The sequence below is a fragment of the Lontra canadensis genome, unplaced genomic scaffold, assembly GCF_010015895.1.
Source record: "Lontra canadensis isolate GAN:19392208 unplaced genomic scaffold, GSC_riverotter_1.0 scaffold8, whole genome shotgun sequence".
NCBI classification, from domain to species: domain Eukaryota; kingdom Metazoa; phylum Chordata; class Mammalia; order Carnivora; family Mustelidae; genus Lontra; species Lontra canadensis.
This window is the reverse complement of record NW_022631002.1, coordinates 13,385,092-13,390,863: the sequence shown is the minus strand read 5'-3', so window position 1 is coordinate 13,390,863 and position 5,772 is coordinate 13,385,092.

Here is a 5,772-nt window from a genome sequence, read left to right as displayed (position 1 = left end):
GAGGGGTGCCTGAGTGGCTCAGTGGGTTAAGCCTCTGCCTTCGGCTCAGGTCATGATCCCAGGGTCCTGGGATCGAGCCCCGCATCAGGCTACCTGCTCAGTAGAGAGCCTGCTTCCTCCTCTCTCTTTCTGCCTGCCTCTCTGCCTACTTGTGATCTCTGTCAAATAAATAAATAAAATCTTTAAAATATATATACATACAGGAAAATGTACCACTTGAAATATTACCTAGAACATAGCCTTATAATCACCGAGATCAGGAGAAAGCACATACCAGTACCTGATGCTTGGTTCTAGTCATTACTTATCTACCCCAGTAGTCTCTGTTCTGACTTCTACCATCACAAATGTTTACGTGAATGGAATCGTTAGTATAGATTCATTCTCATTGCCACATGGTGTTCTGTTATGTGAATATGCCATTATTGCCTGCTCTTGGTAGGAATGTGCGTTAATTCCAGGGGCATCTTTTTTTTCTTCTAAGATTTTATTTATTTATTTGACGGAGAGCATGAGCAGGGGGAGCAATAGGCAGAGGGAGAGGGAAAAGCAGGCTCTCTGCTGAGCAGACAGCCCGATGTGGGGCTCGATCCCGGGACCCTGAGATCATGACCTGAGCCGAAGGCAGATGCTCAACTGACTGAGCCACCCAGGTGCCCCGGGGGGATTATTTTGAGGGCAGATCATGTAAAAGTCACTCAGAATAAAACTGGTGAGAGTAACAGGCTCTGGGACTTAGTTTTGCATGTTACCACGTCAGCCATAGCTGCCCTTCAATAAATGATGTCACAGCAGTGATATGCTTGTGACACATTCTGTGCCAGGCACTTTCCTAATCACTGCACATACTTAAACAATTGTATGAAGTAGTTGTTGTCATTAGCTCCATGTTACAGTTGAGGCAAAGATTAATTTGGCCACCCAAGGACACAAGTAGCAGAGAAGGGGTTCAAACACAGGCAGCCAGGTTTCAGAGCCCACCAGTGTCCTGGCCATCCCAGTATTGCCTTGTTGAGATCAGGGGTAGGTCAGTAACAGTAGAGGGGCTGTTGGAGGAGACTGATAAGTTCCTTAGAGGTGGAGGAGAACATCAAGAACAAGTCAAGGAGTGCCGTGAAGTGTGTAAACCCGGCGATTCACAGACCTGTACCCCTCGGGCTAGTAATACATTATATGCTAATAAAAAATTAAAAAAGAAAAAGAACAAGTCAAGATGAGGCTGTACCCGAGGGGTAGATGGAAATAGGCAACAGCGAGGGGGAAGAACAGATTGAGCTAAAACAGACATGTCTACTACAGACAGTATCTTAATATGGCACACCCAGGAGGCAGGGGACCTGGCTTTTAAGTCCCTTCTCCCTCAGAAACACCGTTTGAAACTGGGTATTTTCTGTCATGTACCTGAACCAGAGAGCTGGGTCCTCCGAGGTGTTTCAGCTTCAAGATGTGGTGACAGCCTGAGAGATGTTTAGCCGTTTTCATCTTTGTGGACTTCTTTATTGAGTAATTAGCATCCATGGTCCCTGACCCCAGTGCCACTATCAGGAAGCCCCCTCCACCTTAATAACCGTCTTTGAATTAGTCATGGTTAGTGTATTAGTTTCCTGTGGCTCTGACAAATTACCACAAATTAAGCAGAACAAAACAATTTTATTCACTCAGTTCTGGAGGCCAGAAGTCTGAAATCCATTTTCTTGGGCTGAAGTCATGATGTCGGGAAGGCTGCACTCCCTGGGGCAGCTCTAGGGCAGAATCCATGCTTCTCTTCTTGCAGCATTTGGTGGCTGCCAGCATTCCTTAGCTTGTGGCCACATCAGTCCTCAGTCTGTGCTATTTGTCTTCACATCACCCGCTCTATGTCTGATCTCTATTTGCCTCTCTCGTAAGGAAACATGGCTTTTAGGACCCACCCAGGTGATCCATGTTACACCAGCAAAAACTGCCATTTACAGCAATATTTACCAGGTTCTAGAAGTCAGGACCTGGTATCTGGTTGGCTGTTACTCGGATGCACAAATGAGGTGGAAGAGGAAAGAAGTTAACAATTGAGCAATGCCTGAATCCCAGGCCATACCGTGCGCCTTAAGTGAAACAGCATATAGTATGTACAACAACTGTGTGCTCTTACCCTTTTTTCAGATAAATGAGTGGAGTTCCAGAAAAATGAAGAGGTTGCCCAGTGTGTCATAGCTAGTTAGTTAGTGAAGGAGCCAGGACTCCTCAGTATGATCCCTGCTAGGTCACACTGCCTCAAAAGCTGGCTGCTAAGTGTTTTGCACTTTATGAACAGACAGTGTTAAGTTAGTGTACTCGATAACATAACGAACTTACCTGTTTCTTTTTCATTTCCTGCCTACCATTTATACTGCATTTTTGCCTGACCTGGAGATACAAAGAACATTGGGGTATTAGCAGCTTGCTGTTATCTAATGTGGTTTGTAATGTGGCCAAATGAGGGAATTCAAGGAAAACTACCCTCAGGAACCAGAAGTACTTGGTTTGGCTATCGATTTAGTCCCTGCTTTTTTATTACCATCAATGTGATCTTTGCTTTTTTAATTGGAATATTTAATCACTTGTATTTGATATACTTGCTAGGTTTAAATCTATCATCTTGCTGTTTGTTTTCTATTTGGCCCATAGTTATCCCCTTTCCCAGCCCTATTCCCTTCCCTTTTTTGAATCAATTAAATTTTTGTGATTTCTTTTTAACCTCTTTTCTGGCTATTCAGCTATAGCAGTTTTTGTTTTAGTGTTTCTTTACGATTTAGACTATATAAAACTTAGCACACTCTACCTTTAAGTAATATTATACCACTTCATATAAATCATAAAAACCTTATAAAAATGTATTTCCATTTCTCCTCTCATAACCTTTTAAGGCTGCTAGAAGTTGTTCCACAGCTCATGAATGATCTGTTCATTTATTATTTAATTAGACTTTTAATTTTGAGATGATTGTAGATTGACATGCAGTTGTAAGAAATAATATGGAGAGGTTCCAGGTATCTTTTACCAAGTTTCCTCCAAAGGTAACATCTTGCAAACTAAAGTGCAATAGTCAGGATACTGACACAGGTGCAGTCAGTATACCGCACCCTTCTGTAATCACAGGGGTCCCTCATGTTGCTCTTCTAGAGCCACACACAATCTTCTTCACTCCTGGGAGCCACCAACCTGTTCTCTATTTCCTTTTAAAAGATCATTTTAAGAATGGTATGTAAATGGTACCGGACAGTATATAACATTTTGGGATTGGCCTTTCTTTTCACTGAGTGTAACTCTCTGGAGAGTGAATGAGCTTGCATCCATAATCTTCCTTTTGATTGCTGAGTATATTCCATAGTATAGATAACCCGCAGTTTGCTCCCCTATTGAAGGACATCTGAGTCATTTCTAGTTTTTGGCTGTTATGAATGGAGCTGCTATAGACATTTGTGTACAGATTTTTGTATGAAAGTTTTCATTTGGCCTGAATAAATGCCCAGAAGTGCTGGGTCGTGTGATAATTGCATGTTTGGTATCCAAAGAAACTGTTTTCCAGTGGGACCGCACCATTTTGTTTTACGTTTCCACCGGTAACATATGAGTGATCCAGTTGCTCTCCATCCTCACCAGCATTTGGTGTTGTCACTATTGTTTTGTTTCAGTCATTCTGATGGTATTTATGTTAATGATATTGTGGTTTAATTGCATTTCCCTAATGGCTAATGATGTTGAACATCTTTCGTTATCTGTGTATCTTCTTCGGTGAAGTGTTTCTTCACGTATTTTGCCCATTTTCCGATTGGTTGTTCTTTTGCTGTTGTTTTTTTTTTTTTTTTAAGATTTTATTTATTTACTTTCCAGAGGTCACAAGTAGGCAGAGAGGCAAGCAGAGAGAGAGAGAGAGGGGAAGCACGCTCCCTGCTGAGCAGAGAGCCTGATGCGGGGCTCAATCCCAGGACCCTGAGATCATGACCTGAGCCGAAGGCAGAGGCTTAACCCACTGAACTATCCAGGCGCCCCTGCTGTTGAGTTTTGAGAATTCTTTATATATTCCAGAAGTACAGCAAGAAGTATGGGCTAGCACTTGTTGGATATGTGGCTTGCACATATTTTCTCCTACTCCGTAGCTAGTCTTTTCATCCTTTTAATAGGATCTTTTGTAGAGAACATTTTTTAAATTTAATGAAGTCTAATATATCCATTTTTCCTCTTATGACTAATGCATCTTGTTTTAGGTCTAAGAACTGTTTGCCTAGCCCTAAGTCCTAAGGATTTTCTCTTTCATTTGTTTCTAAACAATTTACATTTACATATTTATAGTTTACTTAATTTCATTTTACATTTATGGCCGTGATCATTTTGGGTTTATAAGTTGTGATACCTAAGTTGAGATTCATTTTTTCCCCTATGAATGTTCAGTTGATCCACCAGCATTTTTTGAAAGCCATGAATTGCTTACGTACTTTTGTAAAAGAAATAAGCATATTTATATGGATCTATTTCTAGGTTCTTCATTCTGTTCCATTGATCTATGTATATATTCCTCTGCCAATAATATACAGTCTTGATTGTTTTAACTACATAATAAGACTTGAAATTGGTAGACCTATTACTTTCATGTTATTCTCCTTTTTCAAACTGGTTTACTTACTCTAGATTCTTTGCCTTTTCATATAAATTTTAAATCAGTCTTATCTGTATCTTCAAAAAATCTGCTGGAATTTTAGTATGAACTGCATTAAACCTGTATATCAATTTGGGGAACACATGACATCTTAATTTCTGAATCTTCCAATCCATGAACCTGGTATTTATTCCCAATAGTTTAGATCTGATTTGATTTCTTTCATCAGCACTTTGTGGCTTTCACCATGCACATCCTTTACATGTTTTGTTAGTGTTCATTTATTTTTAATTTTCTTTTCTCTGTGTGTTTCTTTCTGGATAGTTTTTAGTGCTGTGACTTCGAGTTCACTACATTTTTTAAAGTTTTTTTTTTCAACATCTACTCTTAATTCTGTCCAGTGTATTTTTTATTGTACATTATAGTTTTCATCTCTGGAAGTTTGATTTAGGTCATTTCTATATTTTCCATGTCTCTACTTAATTGTTGATTCTGTGGAATGCAGTTATAATAACTTTTAAATGCCATTGTCTCCAAATTCTCTAGTGACTATTTCATTAGTTTGCTAGGATTCATATTTAATTTCTTAGGTTATGAGTTCCTAGTTCAAGTAGTAAGTATTAATTTTAAACTATGAACTCAGTAATACAGGCTGTGATTATAATTTCTTAGGTGACATCCCCACTATCACTCCAAAACTGAGGCAAGGACTCTTTTGTTATCTCTTTTTGTTAGTGGGAAGTTTTTTTTTCCTAGTTATCCTTTCATGGGTCCAGACATTGGGGTGGGTGTAGGTGTGTGTGAGAAGCCCCAGTTCCTACTCCTTGTTTCATGTGGCCTCCTGAATATTATAATACAGCCTCTGCAGATATCAAGATCTTTAAATCTCCACTATTACCAGTCATGTCGGCCAAATCAGCCAGGGCAGCTAACCTATGGTTTAGTTTCTGGTCCAGTTTTGGTACCTGGGTATATTTTCCTGTGAGCTAAGTATAAAAATGATGTTATAAATGATATCTTATTCTATGTTTCTAAATACTAGTTTATATCATTCATTATATTGCCTTAAGTGGAATCCTACCTAGTGATATTTTTTGTCTCAAAATCATTGCTATATTAATATAGTTAATGCCAGTATTCCTTTAGCTTAACACTTGTCT